This window comes from Vidua macroura, chromosome W, assembly GCF_024509145.1.
Source record: "Vidua macroura isolate BioBank_ID:100142 chromosome W, ASM2450914v1, whole genome shotgun sequence".
NCBI classification, from domain to species: Eukaryota; Metazoa; Chordata; class Aves; order Passeriformes; family Viduidae; genus Vidua; species Vidua macroura.
Window position 1 is genome coordinate 270,651 of NC_071610.1, and position 20,083 is coordinate 290,733.

The following is a 20,083-nucleotide window of genomic DNA, read 5'->3' on the forward strand; positions in this document are numbered from 1 at the left end:
ACTCATTTTTAGCGAGACCGAGTGGCAAGAACTAGGGCAGTTACTTTGGGATTCAGCTGTTGAAGGCGGGAAAGATAAGAAAACAATATTAGAATTCGGAGCCGTTTGGAAGAAAATTATACGTACCTTGCAAGGTATGTCCGCGGAGAAAAAGGCAGCAGAAGCTGCGATTCAGGCGTTTGAAAAGTCCGTGGTGGAGAAAACAGAAGGGCAGGAGCCATCTCGGTTTGAAAAGTTTTTTGGTGTTAGTAATACGCATCCGATGCGGGGACAAAAAACTTCAGTTAGCTCGTCAGTGCAAGAGGTAGTAGCCCGCACTGAAAGTCGCGTGCAGGCAGCGGAAGTGACTCGGCCGGTTGCCAAGCAGAATGAAGGGCATCAGGAAGTGGGCCAGCCGCCCGACTCTTGGGGTGGGGTGAAACCCGAGGAGACAGGCGGGGATGATGATGAAACAGGGCTGGCTCAGGGGACTGAACACAGGGGCAGGGACCAAGGTGGAGACGGGAGCGAGGCGCAGCCGCCGCTCCCGCTCTCCCCGGGGGTGGAGGGGCGGCTGCACGTGAGCGAGGGGGGGCCACCCTGCGTTGCTCGGAGACAACAGCAGAAACCCATGCATGGGGGGGCTGAGTCGAACACGGCCGCGGTGGCGGAACGGCAGAAGCGACAACACAGACAATAGCGATACAGCCTGCAGCAGTCAATTCATGTCACACCGCTGCAGTGCTGCAATGTCCCCTTCCATCAAACTCTGATTCGGATGAATCAGAATCAGATCTTCCCAATTTTAATTATCGCAAAAAGAAGCGATCACAGAATAAGATACCAAGAAAAAATACCTTACAGCAACAGATAGCCCAGCTCGCCAACCTTTCAAATGAACAGGTTCAATTAGAGGAACCTTCCTCTGAGCAGCAATTGACAATGCCAGTTGTTTTAAAAAATCCAATTCAGTCCCGGTGGGCTTCAGTGGTGAAGAATGCTATTTTAGATGGGGACTGGAAAACTGCCAAATCTTTTGCCTGCCCTGTCATCGTAAGAAATAATAATGCAGCCTGGGAACCTCATGAATGGAAAATTCTCCAATCAGCCAAACGGACAGTCACAGATTATGGGATCAGATCAGAGGCAGCCAGGAACATCATTCAGTATATATTTACAGCAGATGTGCTTTGTCCGTCTGATTCATCTAGCACTGCATCCTTGTTGCTGACACCTTCACAGTTCCTCATGTTTGATAGGGAGTGGAGACGTCTTGCAGTTGAAGCAGCCAACAAACATGCAGTGGTAGTGTTATGAACAGTTTCCAGGTATTCCCCAGAAACGTGGTCAGGGCTTTCCTAGTTCCCATGGCAACACTAAAAGACCGATATTGAAATGCTAATTAGCTAATTGCTCTGTTTGTTTTCTTTAAACTACCTGGGAACAACCGGCCCCCCACCCCTCCACGCTGCCACTCTGAGACTAACATGCAAATAGAAACCCCTTAGGATCATGGGAGTATTTTTAGGAGGGAAAAAAGAATATAAATCAGAAACTGAACACAGTAGAGAAATCCAGGCAAATGCCCTAGCTGAGGAAGAGGGAAACACATCCCCTGATTGACTTTTAACTGTCGCCATCACCTAAGAAGGAACAGACTAGATTAGGCTCTGAGAAGTAGGGTGATAGAGAGACAGAGAGCCCTGGTGCTGCCACCAAGGAAGGGGCGGGGACAGCTGTTGTTCTGGACTTCAGCAACAGACTCTGCACACCACGCCTCCTCATCCTCGGGCCACCGGTGTGCCACAAGGAAAGGAGAAAGGACAGCTGCTGCTCGGGATTCCAGTGACCGACTCTGCACGCTGCCTTCCTTCTGGCTGCCTGGGAAAGCTACGACTGCGGGGGCGAGCTCTGCGTCGAGCCCCCTGCCCAGCTGATCTTTTTAATAAAGAGCTGAACATTAATAAAGGCATTAGCCCTGTTCATTTCAATTTGGGGGCTCGTCCGAGAGAGCCACGCCCGAAGAGGACCCCCGGACAGCTGGACAGCTGGACCACCTGCTTCGAGGGACCCTCGGGAGTTGCTGGCTACCTTCGGACCCTGGGATCAGCGTGAGACGAGCAACACAGAGGAGCGTCGGATTGGTAAGAAAAACCGGGAGACGAGCGAATGAGTGAGTGAATGAGACGGGGGCCGGCAGCTCGGACCCCCGAAGTGAGAGGGACCCGCTAGTACCGCGTTTCCGGACTCCTGCGAAGGGGCCGGCCGGGAACGGGGGGAAGCGAGTGGAACAGAGGAGCGACTGAGGCGTCTCCTTAGAAGTAAAGCAGGCCCTCCTCCGAGCGTGTGGAGGTGCCCTATGGGCAAAGTAAGTCCCTGGCAATCAGGGCAAGGGGAATACCTCCAGACGGGTAGGTGGGATGTGGAGGTCCTAGAGGACATGTCCCCGGCCCCGGCAGGATGGGATAGGACGGCAGGTGGGATGTCCCTGGCAGGTAGGGCGGGGTGTCCTAGCAGGCAGGAGTGACATGTACCTGGCAGACAGAGAGCATATCCCCAACAGGCAAAAGGCATGTCCCCACCAGGCAGGAGAGGATAACAGGGCAGGTAGGATGTCCATGGCAGGCATGGATGGAGGTCCCCGTCAGAGCAGATAGGGGAATGGCCATGGAAGGCAGGGCAGGATGTCCCCGTCAGAGCAGGCACTAACTCGAGTAAGCAGAAAGGCAGGAAGGCAAGCAAGCTAAACCTAGTAAGGTCAGGCAAGGGGGCTTGGCCGGAGTTCGAGTGTAAGGCTCGGCAGGACGTTCGACCTTACCTCGGCAGGGAGACCAAGCTTCCCAAGCCTAGTAGGAGAGTCAGGCAAGGGGGCTTGGCCGGAGTTCGAGTGTAAGGCTCGGCAGGACGTTCGACCTTACCTCGGCAGGGAGACCAAGCTTCCCAAGCCTAGTAGGGTCAGGCAAGGGGGCTTGGCCGGAGTTCGAGTGTAAGGCTCGGCAGGACGTTCGACCTTACCTCGGCAGGGAGACCAAGCTTCCCAAGCCTAGTAGGAGAGTCAGGCAAGGGGGCTTGGCCGGAGTTCGAGTGTAAGGCTCGGCAGGACGTTCGACCTTACCTCGGCAGGGAGACCAAGCTTCCCAAGCCTAGTAGGAGAGTCAGGCAAGGGGGCTTGGCCGGAGTTCGAGTGTAAGGCTCGGCAGGACGTTCGACCTTACCTCGGCAGGGAGACCAAGCTTCCCAAGCCTAGTAGGAGAGTCAGGCAAGGGGGCTTGGCCGGAGTTCGAGTGTAAGGCTCGGCAGGACGTTCGACCTTACCTTGGCAGGGAGACCAAGCTTCCCAAGCCTAGTAGGAGAGTCAGGCAAGGGGGCTTGGCCGGAGTTCGAGTGTAAGGCTCGGCAGGATGTTCGACCTTACCTCGGCAGGGAGACCAAGCTTCCCAAGCCTAGTAGGAGAGTCAGGCAAGGGGGCTTGGCCGGAGTTCGAGTGTAAGGCTCGGCAGGACGTTCGACCTTACCTTGGCAGGGAGACCAAGCTTCCCAAGCCTAGTAGGAGAGTCAGGCAAGGGGGCTTGGCCGGAGTTCGAGTGTAAGGCTCGGCAGGATGTTCGACCTTACCTCGGCAGGGAGACCAAGCTTCCCAAGCCTAGTAGGAGAGTCAGGCAAGGGGGCTTGGCCGGAGTTCGAGTGTAAGGCTCGGCAGGACGTTCGACCTTACCTCGGCAGGGAGACCAAGCTTCCCAAGCCTAGTAGGAGAGTCAGGCAAGGGGGGCTTGGCCGGAGTTCGAGTGTAAGGCTCGGCAGGACGTTCGACCTTACCTCGGCAGGGAGACCAAGCTTCCCAAGCCTAGTAGGAGAGTCAGGCAAGGGGGCTTGGCCGGAGTTCGAGTGTAAGGCTCGGCAGGACGTTCGACCTCGGCAGGGAGACCAAGCTTCCCAAGCCTAGTAGGAGAGTCAGGCAAGGGGGCTTGGCCGGAGTTCGAGTGTAAGGCTCGGCAGGACGTTCGACCTTACCTCGGCAGGGAGACCAAGCTTCCCAAGCCTAGTAGGAGAGTCAGGCAAGGGGGCTTGGCCGGAGTTCGAGTGTAAGGCTCGGCAGGATGTTCGACCTTACCTCGGCAGGGAGACCAAGCTTCCCAAGCCTAGTAGGAGAATCAGGCAAGGGGGCTTGGCCGGAGTTCGAGTGTAAGGCTCGGCAGGACGTTCGACCTTACCTCGGCAGGGAGACCAAGCTTCCCAAGCCTAGTAGGAGAGTCAGGCAAGGGGGCTTGGCCGGAGTTCGAGTGTAAGGCTCGGCAGGACGTTCGACCTTACCTCGGCAGGGAGACCAAGCTTCCCAAGCCTAGTAGGAGAATCAGGCAAGGGGGCTTGGCCGGAGTTCGAGTGTAAGGCTCGGCAGGACGTTCGACCTTACCTCGGCAGGGAGACCAAGCTTCCCAAGCCTAGTAGGAGAGTCAGGCAAGGGGGCTTGGCCGGAGTTCGAGTGTAAGGCTCGGCAGGACGTTCGACCTTACCTCGGCAGGGAGACCAAGCTTCCCAAGCCTAGTAGGAGAGTCAGGCAAGGGGGCTTGGCCGGAGTTCGAGTGTAAGGCTCGGCAGGACGTTCGACCTTACCTCGGCAGGGAGACCAAGCTTCCCAAGCCTAGTAGGAGAGTCAGGCAAGGGAGCTTGGCCGGAGTTCGAGTGTAAGGCTCGGCAGGACGTTCGACCTTACCTCGGCAGGGAGACCAAGCTTCCCAAGCCTAGTAGGAGAGTCAGGCAAGGGGGCTTGGCCGGAGTTCGAGTGTAAGGCTCGGCAGGACGTTCGACCTTACCTCGGCAGGGAGACCAAGCTTCCCAAGCCTAGTAGGAGAGTCAGGCAAGGGGGCTTGGCCGGAGTTCGAGTGTAAGGCTCGGCAGGACGTTCGACCTTACCTCGGCAGGGAGACCAAGCTTCCCAAGCCTAGTAGGAGAGTCAGGCAAGGGGGCTTGGCCGGAGTTCGAGTGTAAGGCTCGGCAGGACGTTCGACCTTACCTCGGCAGGGAGACCAAGCTTCCCAAGCCTAGTAGGAGAGTCAGGCAAGGGGGCTTGGCCGGAGTTCGAGTGTAAGGCTCGGCAGGACGTTCGACCTTACCTCGGCAGGGAGACCAAGCTTCCCAAGCCTAGTAGGAGAGTCAGGCAAGGGGGCTTGGCCGGAGTTCGAGTGTAAGGCTCGGCAGGACGTTCGACCTTACCTCGGCAGGGAGACCAAGCTTCCTAAGACTAGTAAGAATGTTAGGCAACGGACCAAGTAGGAGTTGGGGGAGAGGCTTAGCAGGGGTACAAGCCTAGAAAGTCCAACAAGAAGTCCAAAACTTAGGCTGAAGAGCAAGAGAACAGAGGACAATAGATGTGAATGTGACTATGATTTTCCTAACCAAGAAACAATGTAAAGTGTCCAGAAGGTAGTCGTGGTTTAGTTAAGAGACTAAAATTCAGGCAAGGGATTCAAAATGCTAAGTTGTGGGAATGGAGCTGTAATTGCCTGTTAGTATATTCCATTTTACATAGATACACCATTTAAAGTATTTTCTTTCCCTTTCTTTCTGAGGCCTGAAAATGGGAAGAGGTTATAGTAAAGGAGCAGATCCTTCCAAAGAAAAAGCCAAGAGGATTCCCCCTAACAGCCCCTTAGGGCAATTGTTAGACCAATGGGATTCTCTGGAAGCCACGAAGGGTCTAAACAAGAGTAAGATGATACATTACAGTATAGAAGTATGGCCGAAGTTAGAATTACAGGGAGAATGGCCATGGTATGGAACCCAAGATCAGTGGATGTGTAATCAGCTAAACCAACACCTAAAAACCCGAGAGGACCTTGATATAGAACAACTATCTTATGCAGCTTGCTGGCTGGAGAATTCTATAAATAATGAGACTGTGAGAATATGCAAGTTACAAAGAAATAGAGAAGAAGACAAAGAGAATGGAGAAGAAGAGACTAGAAAAAGAAAAAGATGGGACCCCCTTGATTACCTACCCCCTTCTGCTCCTGTTACTTCCCCAACAGTTTCCCCAGTTAATCCTTTGGCCCCTCCTATTATTCCTTTCCCCGGGTTTCCCCCCTCTATTCCAACCACCTCCCCAGTTCCCTCCTCCCCTTCTCCAACGGGAGCGCCCTTGCCTAGTGCGCCTGCCTCAACTACTACCTCCCTACATGGGGCCTTAGAAGAAGGGCCATATTGTAACACCCGATCCAAAGCACCACAGGTAAAAAGGCTCTTTCCCCTTAGGGAAGTCCCCATGGGTGGAGTAGCTGGAGGAGTTGGATTTGTAGATGCACCTCTGACAGCTTCCGAAGTCCGGGGATTTAAGAAAGAGCTAGGAAATTTAGTAGAAGACCCCGTTGGAATATCTAACCAGTTAGACCAATTTCTAGGGCCAAATATTTATACCTGGGGAGAGCTTAACTCTATTCTAAGCATTCTGTTCTCTCCAGAAGAGGTCCGGATAATCCGAACGGCAGGGGTGAAGATATGGGAAAGAGAAAATAGATTGGGGCCCCCAGGGGACCAAAAGATACCCTTAGTAGACCCCAACTGGAATCCCAACCAGGAAGAAGGAAGGCAAAACATGAGAGACTATAGGTCACTCATGATAAGAGGGATCAAAGAGTCCATCCCTAGGGGAAGCAACACGAAATTGGCCTTTGATAGTACGCAGGAGAAGGATGAGACGCCAGCAATGTGGCTTAACCGACTAAAACGAAATTTCCAGTTATATTCAAATATAGACCCAGATAGCCCAGAGGGTCAAGTCCTCTTGAAGGTCCAGTTTGTCACCAAATCCTGGCCCGATATTAGACGGAAGCTAGAAAAGATGGAGGACTGGCAAGAAAAGAATATGAATGAGCTGCTCAAAGAAGCCCTGAGAGTTTATCTAAGGAGGGAAGAGGAGAAGGCCAAAACTAAGGCTAGAATTATGGTTGCAGTTGCTCGAGAAAGTATAAGAGCAGACAGATCACCAGCACTGCCGTCTAAGTCAAGTGAGAATAGACCAGGGCCATTACCAAAAATTAGAGACCAACCAACACCATCATATGGAACAAATAAGAACTTTAATGAGTTCAGGAAACCTGAGGCCTCACAAAGCAACAGGAGGTGCTATTACTGTGGTGAGATAGGACACCTTAAAAGGAATTGTAAGAAGTTTCAGTTTGATGAGGTAATGCATAGAGAACAAGAAGTCTTAGAAGAGATTTCAAGGGGAGATGACTAGGGGTGTCAGGGGCTCTATAAGTTAAGGGACCCAATGAACCATCAAGAAGAGCCCTTGGTAAACTTTGAGGTGGGTCCCCACTATGAAGAATTTGAGTTCTTAGTTGACACAGGGGCAGATAAGTCCAGTATAAACAAGTTACCAGTAGGAATCACCATTGGGAAGAAGGTCTGTGAGGTTTTAGGGGCAGAGGGAAGACCATTTAAAGCATCTATAGTTGAGAATATAGAAATCAAGGGGAATTCAAGACAATGCTTGGCAGACTTTATCTATCTGCCCAATTTAGGGAGTAACCTCTTGGGAAGAGACTTGCAAGTTCAACTGGGGGTAGGGATCATCCCGAGGGATGGGAGGATGGTAGTCCAGGTCATGAGGCTGACCCAGAGAGACATAGAGGAAATAGACCCCAGAGTATGGGCAGAAGAGAGTAAGTGTGGATACTTGAACATCACGCCAATAAAAATAGAAATGCAAAAAGATACACCCCCTATCCGAGTCAAGCAATACCCAATATCCCCCGAGGGCAGGAGAGGATTAGCCCCAGTGATCGAACGACTATTAGAGCAAGGTATTCTAGAATCCTGCATGTCCCCCCATAACACCCCTATACTAGCCGTAAGAAAAGCAGAAGGGAAATACAGGCTAGTTCAAGACTTAAGGGAAGTAAACAAGAAGACTATTACCAGACACCCTGTAGTATCCAACCCCTACACCCTTTTAAGCCAAATTCCAAGGGAACATGCCTGGTTCACAGTTATAGATTTGAAAGATGCCTTCTGGGCATGCCCGCTGGCAGAGGAATGTCGTGACTGGTTTGCATTTGAGTGGGAAGATCCTGACAGAAGGAGAAAGCAACAGCTAAGATGGACACGCCTCCCACAGGGGTTTACAGAATCCCCAAACCTCTTTGGGCAAGCACTAGAGGAACTACTAGGGCAGTTCACCCCTGAAGAAAACACTCAGATCTTACAGTATGTAGATGACTTATTAGTATCTGGAAATGAGCGAGACCGGGTAAAAACCACTAGTGTTCGACTCCTAAATTTCCTGGGAGAAAACGGTCTAAAAGTATCCCAAGAAAAACTACAATTTGTAGAATCTGAAGTGACTTACCTAGGTCACATAATTGGAGGAGGGTATAAGAAACTAAGTCCCGAGAGAATCTCAGGTATCCTATCTATCCCAGCTCCCAAAACTAAGAGAGATGTAAGGAAGCTACTAGGCCTGGTTGGTTATTGTAAACTGTGGTTAGATCAATACACCAAAAGCGTGAAGTTCCTTTATGATAAATTAGTAGACTCTGAGCCTGTAAAGTGGACAGAAGAGGATGAGGAACAGCTACGAGGCTTGAAAGATAAACTATCCTCAGCACCCGTTCTAAGCCTACCTGACCTTAAGAAAGAGTTTAATCTGTTTGTGAGTACAGAAGGGGGAATTGCATATGGGGTATTAACCCAGGAATGGGGAAGACAAAAAAAACCAATTGCCTACCTCTCAAAACTATTAGACCCAGTAGCCAGAGGATGGCCAACTTGCCTACAAGTAATTGCAGCTGCAGCTATCCTGATAGAAGAAGCCCAAAAATTGACTCTGCAAGGGAAAATTAAAGTCCACACCCCCCACGATCTCAAAACAGTGCTAAGCCAAAAAGCTCAGCAGTGGTTGACTGACTCCAGAATATTGAGGTATGAGATCATCTTAATGAACACAGGGGACTTAGAGTTAGTCACCTCCAAATGTCTAAACCCTGCACAATTTCTTACCGGAGAACCCCTAGCAGATCTAGAACATGATTGTGTTGAACTCATAAATCTACAGACCAAAGTGAGAGAGGATTTAGAAGATGTACCCTTGCCATACGGGAAATCCCTTTTTATAGATGGGTCCTCAAGAGTAGTAGAAGGGAAAAGAGCCTCAGGATATGCTGTCATAGATGGGGAAGACATGAAAGTCATGGAAAAAGGGAAACTGCCCTCGAACTGGTCAGCCCAGTGTTGTGAAGTCTATGCTTTGAAAAGAGGATTAGATCTGTTAAAGGGAGATCAAGGAACTATTTACACAGACTCGCAATATGCGTTTGGGATCATCCATACCTTTGGAAAAATTTGGGAGGAACGTGGCTACTTAAACTCCAAAGGGAAGAACCTAGTACATGAGAAACTGATAAAACTAGTATTAGAATCCTTACAAAAGCCCGCAGAGATAGCTGTGGTGCATATAAAGGGACATCAGAAAGGACACACACGTGAAGAAAAGGGAAACCGATTAGCAGATCAGATAGCTAAAGAAGCAGCCTTAGACCCAAGAAACCCAGTAAAAGCTTTTAAAATAGAAGTAGGACCAAGTAGAGAAAGAAAAAAGGAAGAGCCGAGGTTCAGTGAAAAAGAATTAAAAACAATAGAAGAACTAGAATTACATCAAGGGAAACAAGGAGAATGGTTAACTCCTGATGGGCGTAGGTTCCTAAATAAAGCCCTAGCTCAAAGAGTGCTAGTAGAGTTACACGAATTGACCCACTGGGGAATCCAAGGTTTGTGCGACCACTTCTTACGGGAAAATTTATGCCTTGGAGTTTATGATCTGGCGAAAGCAGTCACAAGAGGGTGTGCGATTTGCCTGAAAACTGACCAAAAGGTAATGAGAAAAATTGCGTATGGGGGAGGAAAAATTGCTTTGAGACCTTTTCAAAACATACAAGTAGATTTCACTGAAATGCCCTCTGTGCAGGGGTACAAACATTTACTAGTGATCGTAGATCATCTCACTCACTGGGTGGAGGCCTTCCCAACCAGAAAAGAAACTGCACAGGAAGTGGCAAGAATAATCCTAGAAAACATCATACCACGATACGGCCTGGTCAATAACATTGACTCGGACCGAGGCCCACATTTTGTTGCTCAAACTTTGCATCAAGTAACAAAAGCCCTGGGGATAAGGTGGAGATTACACACCCCATGGCATCCTCAGAGCTCTGGAAGAGTAGAAAGGATGAATAGAACCCTTAAAAATGTGTTAACTAAATTAATTGAAGAAACAAAAATGAATTGGCTCAGGTGTTTACCTCTCGCTCTCTTGCGCATCAGAACCAGACCTCGGTCCGACATGGGGGTCTCTCCATATGAAATGATGTTTGGACTCCCTTTTTTAATCACCCCTTTCAGTACAGCAGATTATCTGGAAGGGGAGGCAGCAACCCAGAAATATTTAGAGGTCATAGGAAAATCCCTAGAAGGCCTCCGAAAGAAGGGGTATCTTCCCCAAACTTCCCCTCTAGACACCAATGCGCACAACATCAGTCCTGGGGATTGGGTGTTGATAAAGTCCTGGAACACTACTACTCCATTAACCCCCAAATTCGAGGGACCTTTCCAGGTACTACTCACCACACACACTGCAGTGCGGACCCAAGAAAAAGGCTGGACCCACGTCACCAGAGTCAAAGGACCAGTGCCACCCCCGGACGCCGGACCAGACCCAACAGTGCCACCTGCCTCCTCTTGTGCATGGACAGTAATTAAGAAACCAGAGGACCTAAAATTAACTTTAAGGAAGACTTGCTAGAGACTGATATACAGTAAGGTGTTAAGAACTGTTTCTGAGTTAAAGTACCATAGAAAAGGTTTAAGTACTTGGTAATTGTTTAATAAGACTAAGTGTCCTTTAGCAAAAGGAGTTACAACTTGGTTCCTAAAGAACAATAGAATTACCCTCAGGCCTGAGTGAAAGCATACAAATGTCAAAAGAAGTTAGCCCTCAAAAGCCAAAGACTGTAAGTTGATGCGGGCTTAAGCCCGATCAAAGAAATAGAGGAGGGATTTGTTATGAACAGTTTCCAGGTATTCCCCAGAAACGTGGTCAGGGCTTTCCTAGTTCCCATGGCAACACTAAAAGACCGATATTGAAATGCTAATTAGCTAATTGCTCTGTTTGTTTTCTTTAAACTACCTGGGAACAACCGGCCCCCCACCCCTCCACGCTGCCACTCTGAGACTAACATGCAAATAGAAACCCCTTAGGATCATGGGAGTATTTTTAGGAGGGAAAAAAGAATATAAATCAGAAACTGAACACAGTAGAGAAATCCAGGCAAATGCCCTAGCTGAGGAAGAGGGAAACACATCCCCTGATTGACTTTTAACTGTCGCCATCACCTAAGAAGGAACAGACTAGATTAGGCTCTGAGAAGTAGGGTGATAGAGAGACAGAGAGCCCTGGTGCTGCCACCAAGGAAGGGGCGGGGACAGCTGTTGTTCTGGACTTCAGCAACAGACTCTGCACACCACGCCTCCTCATCCTCGGGCCACCGGTGTGCCACAAGGAAAGGAGAAAGGACAGCTGCTGCTCGGGATTCCAGTGACCGACTCTGCACGCTGCCTTCCTTCTGGCTGCCTGGGAAAGCTACGACTGCGGGGGCGAGCTCTGCGTCGAGCCCCCTGCCCAGCTGATCTTTTTAATAAAGAGCTGAACATTAATAAAGGCATTAGCCCTGTTCATTTCAGTAGGAGATCCTTTTTATGGAGTCCAGCCAGATATGCTGACTGGGCATGGACCTTATGCAACAACCAGGGTACAACTCACCCAATCAAAATACATCAATTGTTGCAACAGTTAGCTCATCAAGCTTTGATTTCAGTACCAGATAAGAAGAAACCAGGGCCTTATACAACCATAAAACAAGGAACCACAGAACCATATGGACAATTTATTCACAGGTTGTCAGCCACTTTGAAAGATGCTCCTGATGTGCCAGCAGACGTGCAAGACCACTTGTTTCACTCACTTGCCTTTGAAAATGCTAACTCACATACAAGAACTATTCTAGCCACCCTTCCTCAAGGCTGTCCAGTCGAAGAGATGCTTGTCAGAGCCACACAAGCAGAACAAAGCAATCAAATTGCAGCATTCACAGCAGCCATCCAAGACGCAATGCAACAACAAGGACACATCATTGCAGCTGCTTTGTCCAGCAACAACTTGGCACAAATCCAAGGGGAATGAAGGCTTTAGAGTTGTGGCAGATGGATGTAACTCATGTTCCAGAGTTTGGTAGGCTGAAATATGTCCATGTCACTGTAGATACCTACTCAAAGTTCATTTGGGCAACAGCACAGACAGGAGAAAGGGCTCTGCATGTAAAAAGGCATTTATTTGCCTGCTTTGCAGTAATGGGTGTACCTGTAGAAATTAAGACTGACAATGCTCCTTCTTATGTTGGTCAACAAATTGCTACATTTATGCAGAAGTGGGGGGTGAAACATACCACAGGGATGCCTCACTCATCTACAGGTCAAGCTATTGTAGAAAGAGCCAATCGTACCCTGAAAGAATATCTAGCAAAACAAAAGCAAAATTATGAGACTGATGTTTTTAATCGATTGTCAAAAGTACTGTTTACCCTGAATTATTTGTGTTTGGCAGAAGGTAGAGAAGAACCTGCAGTGGTAATACATCACCAAGCAGTGAAAGAAGGAAGACCACAAGCAATTCCAGAACTCTATGTTTATCACAAGGACATGCAAACCGGTGAATGGCAAGGGCCAAGTCCTGTGTCGTTTACTGGTAGAGGTTATATGTGTGTTTCAACAGGTACTGGTCCAGTTTGGGTGCCGAACAGATTTACTTGTGCGTGTCCACAGGCAGAGATACCCGCCAACAGTGATAACAACGTTGACGACAACAATTTACCTGGAACATCCCATGACAAATCTAATTCTGATGAAAATGAATTTAGTAGAATAGCAGAAAATAAGTTAAATAATCATAAGCATAACCTTATCATAAGTTATAGTTTGTATTTAGAATTAAGTTTGTTTTTTGGGGCAATCAAGAACATGAGGAAGATGTGGTGGGTCAAAGTGGTTTTATTAAGTAGTGTTTTAGTAACTAAAGTATTTGGAATTCTTGACATTGACAGGAGACAAAATACGTGGATCACTTGGGCCAAACAAACTAAGCAAGATTCGTTCTGCCTGTCGTTGACCACACCGTCCAATCCTTTTCGTACTTGTTTAATTGGAGTTCCACTGAGTTCCATGGCAGAGTTTAAAGCCTGGACTCAGGCCAAAATAAATCCAAAAAGTATTCTGTGAGCGCAAGCTGTTGCTGTTGTGCAAAATCTTAAAGTTATTAGTGTTAAACCTCAAGAATTCGATCTCTTGGGTTCTGTCCCAGGAAATTACTGTTTGATATTTGGACCTCATGCTACTAAACCAACACAAAAAGAAAAACAGCCAACTGATGACAACACTTGGTTGTCTCCCAGATCTTCATTGTATTATAACTACTCAGAATATTGTAACAATTGGACACAATCCATGATACCATCAAAAAGTGTCACAAGAAAACTGCCACCAGGAATTTTCCTCATTTGTGGGGATCGAGCCTGGTCTGCAGTGCCTCAGAAAGCTATGGGAGGCCCATGTTACATTAGTAAATTAACAGTTTGCTCCCACCATTCATCAAGTTCTAGGATTGCCTCAGAAGCCTCAATGAGCCAAACGGAGTGTTCTCCAACTGGACCCCAATTGTCAAGACCAAGTATCATTATGGGGGTGCACATCTGTAATACTAGCCTCCATCTTCTCCCCAGGAGTTGCTTCAGCGCAAGCTCTCACACAATTGAAAACCCTAGCCTGCTGGACAGGAAAACAAATTAATATTACATCTAAAATGTTAAGTGAGCTTGCCACAGATGTAGATAGCATTCATCATGCGGTTCTGCAAAACAGAGCCACCATTGACTTCCTTCTTTTAGTGCAAGGACATGGGTGTGAAGAATTTGAAGGCATGTGTTGCATGAATTTATCTGACCACTCTCAATCAATTTATAAACAGCTAATGCAACTGAAAGACAACATGAAGAAACTTGTTGTTGTAGACTCCCCATTCGCCAGCTTCTTCTTCTTCTTGGATCTAGCTGTGTTAATAGCTGCAGATGTGGCAAGCACATTTCTCTCTCAGGATTTTTCTTAGAGGTGCACAGAGAGAAAGAAAGAGAAAACAATTTCTATTTCTGCTCCTTGTTTTTCCTATGTGGAATGTGTTTGGAGAATTGTTTACCTGGTGTGATTGCTTGATTGGATTCTGGTGAGGATTGTTTGATCCTGATGGCAAATCAAATCCACCTGTGTCTGGACTATCAAGAGAAGGTCACAAGTTGTTAGTAGTTAGATATGGTAGTTAGAGAAAGTAGGTTTGTAGTTTTAGTATCTTCCTTTATATAATATATTAATGTATTATAGCATAGTTATAATAAAGAAATCATTCAGCCTTCTGAACCGGAGTCAAACATCATCATTTCTTCCCACTGGGTTTGCCTGCATTTTACAATACTGCAGGGGCAAATTCTTTTTCTTGTGAGCTATAATTAGTTAAATAAGAAAGACTGGGCTAATTTTAACACGAGATGTATTACATCTCTTGCTTTTTACTTTTTGGACAACATTTAACTGTTTTAGCTTGACAGACCCATTCTTCAGAACAAAAGCTTTTTCTTCCTAACAACATAAAAACAGAAAGAAAAAAGAAATTTTGCTTAAAAAAATAAACTATTTTGTGAGAGTCAGCTATCTCTGCCTTGATCTTATGTCTAGCGGTCGTCCCTCTCTCCCACTTTTTTACAGCTTTGCGTTTAACTCTGTCTTTCGCCCTTACCTCGCTGCTGCCACTTTGCTTAGCAGGAGCGGGGCCGAGAGGGCGGGGACAGAACTTACAGACGGTCATGGGGGCCCTGGGGGTATACTTTGTCTCTTTTTCACCTTCTCCCTCTCTCCCTCTTTTTTTACTCACTTGCTGGGGCTACCCCCCTGGACTTGGGACCTTGGTAGGCTGGGAACCACCCCTCGTAGTTCTGCTACGGAGTCAGCCCGCTCCTTAGCGGCAAACTTACACGATCTGCACCTAGCACTGCCGCCGGGGTGGCTAGTGCATTTGGCAACCCCGCACTGTTGCATCCCGGAGTTTGGGTTTAGATTAGGGTTTTTAATTTATGTTAAAATAAGTCAAGTTCTGTAATCCTGCGTTTCCCCCGTGTTGTCCCCCCCGCGGTTTCTGGCCCCATGCTGCCCGCTGCCGGATTCTTACCCCTCTGCCGCTCCTGTAACCACCCTGCCGTCCGGCCCCGGGAAACCCCGTGCTGGCCACCTCAAGCCACACGATCCCGCTCAGCCCAAGGCTCGGTGCCCGCCCCTGCGGGGTTCTCTGGTTGGTCGCTGTTGCTGGCATCACCGCCACGGCAGCCGCCCCTATTGGCCGGCAGGCCGTGGATCCTCTCGCCACGCCCCTCCATAAAACCCTATCCCGCCGGCACCCAGGCGCCATTTTCTCCCATGCGAGTGCTGGGAGCGGTCGCGTCTTTCCATCTAACCGCGCCATGTGTGACCAATAAACCGTTCCTGCCAAGCACGGAGTAAATGGACAAATTCCTTACCTCTTTGCCGGATCCCTAGCACACGGCAACAGCGGCTGGCCAGCCCACGCGCCCGAGACACGGAGCCGTGTCCGGGAACCCGCGGCAGCAAACCCCGGCAGCACGTGGAAGCTATGCCACAGCCGGGCTCCCAAGAGCCACGTGCAGCCGGGGAGAGCGAAAACCCACGCCGCACCGCACTTTCCGGGACCCTGGCACAACGAAGCCAGCTCCCAACCCCCAGCTGTACCTCATGCAACTTATGCCTTGTTCTGCTTCTACTGCGTGGGAAAACACTGGCAGTGGCTTCTCTGGGTCGCCCCCATGAATTGGTCCCTGCCGCAGCCCCTGAGACCTTGCTGCTCACACGAGAGCAGCTAAACACTTCTTAACTTTGACAATCTTTAACTTGGTCATCCCCAGGTGCTCTTGACATTCTCTTTCTTTAGTCTACATAGCCTCTTTTCCCTTTAAGGAGGGCCCATTCTGCTAAACTTTTTCCAGACCCCAGTTCGGCATTGAACAGCTTTCTAACAACCATGTGTTAAGACACTTCTTTGCCCTTTATGAAGAGACTGCATTTAAACCCTTGTCCTCTTCTAGCGTTAAGACATCATTACTCCACATTCTAACATTTTGGAGTTTGCCAATCACCCCTCCCCCTTTTTTTAACTTCTTTCTTCTTTCCCTTTTCTGATTCAACACACTTCGGACCGCATGAGGTGTACACACAACTAGTTTACTTCTAAAAGTAAGCTTGCGACCTTTTTTTACTAGGATCACAGTAGCTGCTTGTGAAAAATGCATATTTTATGATTGGCTTTTTGCAAATATTAAAATGAATATTATATGTGTAATGTTAGAAAGTTATGCTGTATTAATTCTCTTGAGTGGTGTGTTAAATATAGTTTTAGGTTATAACATAATGTTAAAATAGAAACTCTGTGATGTAAGATACTTTTTAACTAGCTCAAGAAAGAGATGAGATAATCAAGAAATTCTTCGCACAGAGATAACAGCAAAAGGGCACATAAAGAGTTACTGCCTCCTTATCGGAAAAGACATGCTTCCACCTTCTCTCCATCTTTATGGAACCACCAGGATTAAGGGGAAGAAGTTGACAAAAACCAGAAAAATTCTTAATTTGCAAGGAATTTATGCATCATGTATGAGATATATGAATATGCAACAGGCTATTGCTTTTAAGGGTTATTCCTTTGTTCACAAGGCATGTTTTTGGCAGCTTAGTGCCCAAAAACATCTGGACGTCTGTAATTATTTGCTTTTTATTGTCTTGTAATTGTCCTAACTCTAAATTTTTATTACTCTAATTGTATTACTATTTTTATAACCATTTTATTGTTATTAAACTTGTAAAATTTTAAAAACCAAGTGATTGGTGTTTTTCACATTGCTATAACTTGAATACATACTAGCTAGCTGTGGCTTATTGGGTCTAACACCTTTGAAAAACAAGTTACTGGTTTCTTTACTCTTCTTTACTCGAATTAAAATCTGAGTTACTCTATTTTCTACATTTATGTGCAAATGCAAAGGGTTTTTCTAATGAGGGTAAGCTTAAAGCTGGTACTTAGGCTAGTTTTAGTATTATTTTCTTTTGTTCATTTTCTATATAAAAATGTTATTGCTTGTGTGTACTTATTAATCTATAATCTGTATAATCTTAATAATCGGAGTAGTCTTCTGATTTCCCTCTTTGAAGAGATAAAATACTTGAAATTCTCTAATAGTTGAGTTTCCAGTTATCTTTACTTATTAAGCGTCTAAGATATTTTACCTCTGGTTCTAAAAGTTGCGGTTTTCCTTTTGATACCTTTAATCTTTTTTCCTGCAGAAAATTTAAAAGTTTTATAATAGTATCTCTAACCTTAACTTCAGCTTCCTTGGATAATAGATAGTTCCCCTTGGGCTTCTTTACTGGGAGAGTAGGGGTATTATGAGGAGACATACAAGGTTCTAATGTCTCATCTTTTATTAGTTTTTCTATTATTGGCTTCAAAACTTCCCGTCCTTTTAAAGGATATAGGACACATATGGCATAATCTTCTCTCTCAACTGTGACCCTTATAGGGTCTATATCTAATCCTCCCCTATTTCTTTCCCCAGCCCAGATTTTTTTGGTTTTTGTTGGTTGTTTTTTTTTTTTTTTTCATCTTCTTGGCTAAGTTTTAAAACTTTAGCTGTCATTTTCTCTTTTTCTGGTATAACCCCTATTCCTAGTTTTACTTGTAAGTTTCTTCTTAATAAGTTGCTAGGTGCCCCAGGAACCAATAAGACATCTTCTATCTAAATTTTAGTTTTCTCCTTTAATTACTTCATCTTTAATGACAGGAACTGTGAAACTCTCTCCTTTTGCTTTTATTGCTTTTACAGTATTTTTGCTCAAACTATAACCTTTTGGAATATTTAACAGGCAGATTCTTTCTGCCCCAATTGTTATAAATTGAGGCGAATAATTTGTTCAGCCTTTCAAGAGTCAATCAGAAATTTATTGATTACAGCAAGCGATGGCAAGCAAACAGCGCTGGGTGCAGCCGGGGAGTCCCCGCTCCGCCTACGACTCACCCCATTTCCCCCTTTCCGCAGTCTTTTTATACTCTCTTTCTCTGGGGCCGCGGTATCTCTGGGTGTACTCTGCGCTTGCGCCCTCTGTTGCTAGGGGGTCGTCTTCCACTCTCTGGTGGTCGTTTGACGAAGGCTCCTCTCTTCTTCCTTGATGGAAGTCCACGGCCCTGTAATGGTCTTTTCCATATAAGGTTATATGTTATATGCACCTAAGTTCTAATTACACACCCAGCTTAAGTAATCAACATACTAACTAGTTTCTGTCTGGCGGTTTTCTGTTATCTACACAAGGCTTCTCCTTTGGCTCTCTGTTATCTTACACAAGGCTTCTCCTTTGATTTTCTGTTATCTACACAAGGCTTCTCCTTTCTGTCTTGATGAACAAAGAGTCTTCTCTAACTTATCACAATCCCCCCTTTTCTTTTTCTTTATTTTGTTCATCAAACTTTTTTTTAGTGTCGTGGGGACAGGACATTTTCATGCTCATTATCCCAATCGTGGTTTCTGTTCCCTGTCCTCAGTTTGTTTTGTCTTCCTTCCCCCCCCCCGGCTGGCTGCTGGCTTGCTGCTTAGCTTGCTTGCTGCTTTGGCTGGCTGCTGGCTGCATGCTTTGCTGGCTCTGCTTTCCTCTCTTTTTTCTCTGCTTTTCGCTGGCTTGCTTTTTTGCCATTTTTTTTTCCTTTTTCCCGGTTTCCGTTGTTCCCTTCCCCCCCCCCCCCCCCCGAAGACATCGGACCTACTCCGGGCAGGAGCTCCCCCGGGGTCTGCGAAAGAAGCTGCGTACCCTCTGCGGCGAAGAGAGATACAGCTCAACCCTCTTAGACTGGTGAAAACATCTGTGGTCATCTTGGGCTATTTCTCTTGTGCTGGGGAGTGTTTTTTTGTTGTGCCTTAATAAACAAGTTTTTTCCACTTTCCCCTCTGAAGGAATTCCTCCCGAACCCGGTGGTGGGGGGAGGTTGCGGGGGGTTTGGTTTCCTATAGGGGGCTCCTTTGGAGGTGTTTTCCCCTAATTTGTCCAAAACCAGGACATTTAGTTATTTTAACAGTGTTATAAAATGGGGGTTTAATATCAAAACAAAGCTAACAATGTTCTGTAATCTGGGGGTTAGGTACGCTCTCTCTACTAGCTTCTAAAGGGTGTTAAATCGAGAATCTTCGCTAGTGGGTATTATTGTGTGGTTATCACTAGTTGAATTTTCTATTCCTGAGTTACTTTGATTACTGATTATTTCAACATAACCTGGCTCTCTATCTTTGGCTATTACCAGGTTAGGGCCTACAGGCCGGGTATCTGGTGGGATAGGCTCCTTCTTACTGGGTTCTATGTACTGAAAACCCCATGTTCGTCTTACTGTCTATCTTGGATCTGATGGTTTAGTTACATTCAGATACACAAATTGATAATTCCCCTGACTGACTATGCCGCCCGACCAGTCCTTCTGTGGACCTTTACAGCCGTGGGGTCCCCAAGAAACAGTAAGCCATTGATCTCCTTCTACTGACCAATCTGATGCTATTGTTTCACAGCCCCAATACCCACAGAAGTATTCCCCGGGGTAATTGCAATATCCCTTTCCTGGATTTGATGCTGGACACATCGATGGGGGCCAATGTGCATAATGACGATGTAAAACTAGGAGATCTGGACAATATCTGAGTTTGAATTTCCTTCCTATCTACTCGGGTTAATATCTATTTAAAGGGTTGATGTGAAAATTGAGAATATCTTCCTGGCAATAACATAATCAGAATTACAATAACGATAACTTGCCAAGGAGGATGGAGTCTTGGTTTTGCACTTAACTTATAATTTCCTACCATTTCCCTTTTAGCTTGTTGCCCTTTTTGTCTACCCGGAGTGGTTGAGTCGGTAC